Consider the following 2,230-nt stretch of genomic DNA (forward strand, 5'->3'; position numbering starts at 1 on the left):
CAATGGAGGTGAAGAGGAAAGAAGCCTCTGTGGGGCCCATGTGGGTGGCGACCAGTTGAATAACTGCGGTGTACATACAGCTCAGAATAAACAACAAACTGTGTTTATATCGAAACAAACATAAAATGCATGCAAACTCAAATAAACGTGAATGCACATATATATGTTTATGTATATGCATATATATATGTATATATACTATATATAGATATATATATATATATGTATGTATATATATAAGAAGGAGACAGACAGCTACGAGACAGTGAGAAAGGAGACAGAGGAAGAGACAGAGAAAAGGAGAGACAAAGAGAAAGAGACAGAAAGGAGACAGACAGACACACAAAGACAGACAGAGAGACAGAGAGGAAGGAGACAGAAAGGAGACAGTAAAAGAGGCAGAGGGAGACAGAGACAGACAGAGACAGAGACAGAGACAGACAGACAGACGGACAGAGAGACAGACAGACAGACAGAGAGACAGACAGACAGACAGACACAGAGAGAGAGACAGAGACAGACAGAGAGACAGAGAGAGAAGTAAATGCCTCACCGTAAGTAAGTGCAGCGATAGAGAGAGTATATGCAGTGGAGAGGAGACAAGAATGAATCGGCTCGAAGCTGTACTCAGTCTTAAAAAACAGAGGGAAGTACTTCACAGTCATACCTGCACATACACCCCAAATCAACAACCTAAACTGTCTCCTTTTATGCATCTGTCTCCTTTACTGTGTCTGTCTTGTCTCTTTTATTATGTCTGTCTCTTTTATAATGTCTCTGTCTCCTTAAATGCATCTGTCTCTTTTTATGTGTCTCCTGAAAGATGTCTGTCTCCTTATATATATATATATATTTATATATATATATAAATATATATATATATATACATATAAATATATATATATATATTCTCCATAAATATATATGTCTCCTAAAGGGGCTTTAGCTGTCTCTTTTTAATCTCATCGGTCTCTACTGCTGTTGTTTACAGCGGTGAAGACGAAGCAAGAGACAACGATAAACCCCTGAAAAGCTAGGGTTTAGGGTTTAGGGTTTAGGGTTTACCTGCTCCGGCGAAGGTAATACAATGCGAGATGAAGATAAGCCAAGGCACATGTCTAGTCCTTAAGAAAAACAAACGATACTCAAAAGCTTCAGAAGCTGCTTCCTTTGCTGTCTCCTGCTGCTGCTGCTGCTGCTGCTGTTGCTGTTGCTGCTGCTGCTGCTGCTGTTGCTGCTGCTGCTGCTTTGTCGGTTCTGCTGTCTCCTGAGGTGTCTCTGCTGCTAAAAGGAGACAGTTGGTTTCTCTCCTGACTCTTAGCGCCTCTTCTGCTGTTATTTCTCTCCAGAACAGCAGCACCACCAGCTGCACAAGACAAACAACTGTCTCTCTTCTGTCTCTTTTTCTTATTATAGCAGCTGCTGTCTATTTCTGCTGCTGCTGCTGCTGCTGTCTCCTAGTGCTGCTGTCTACTATAGAAAGGCCTATATTCTGTCTCTCTTCTGTCTCTGTAAAGCTATCTACCTAGCTAGCCAGCTAGCTATCTAGCTAGCTAGCTATCCAGCTAGTTAGCTGGCTAGCTAATTAGTTTGCTAGCTACCTAGCTACCTGGTTATCTATCTATCTACCTACCTAGCAATCTAGCTAGCTAACCATCTAGCTAGCTAGCTATCTAGCTACCTACCAATCTGGCTAGCCACCTAGCTAGCTAGCCACCTACCAACCAATCTAGCTAGCTAGCTAGCTAGCTATATAAATAAATAACTATATGTATATATATATATTACCTGGGGTATGCTAAGGAAGACGCCGATATTGAGTACTTTATGAAGCACTTCAAGTCGCCAGGCGTTGCCGAAAAGAAGAAAAACAGACAAAGAGAAGAGAGGGCCTAAGCCGTTGGACAAAGTCGTCAGGATGCGTCTCCATACAAACAAACGGCTTCGATAGCCTGCAACGAATATATATATATATATATTTATTTATATATATTTATTTTAATTAGTTATTCTAGTTGTTATTTTAGTTGTTATTTTGTTAACTGCTTAATTTGCTACTTAAATCTGTATTTATATTTGTATTATATATACAATATATATTATATATATAATATACATTATGTATATTATATATATTATATATATTGTATATATATTATAGATTATATATATTATATATATATTATATATATTATAGATTATATATATTATAGATTATATACAATATATA

This window comes from Eimeria acervulina, genomic scaffold (genome assembly GCF_000499425.1).
Source record: "Eimeria acervulina Houghton genomic scaffold, Eah_scaff958, whole genome shotgun sequence".
Taxonomy (NCBI): Eukaryota; Apicomplexa; class Conoidasida; order Eucoccidiorida; family Eimeriidae; genus Eimeria; species Eimeria acervulina.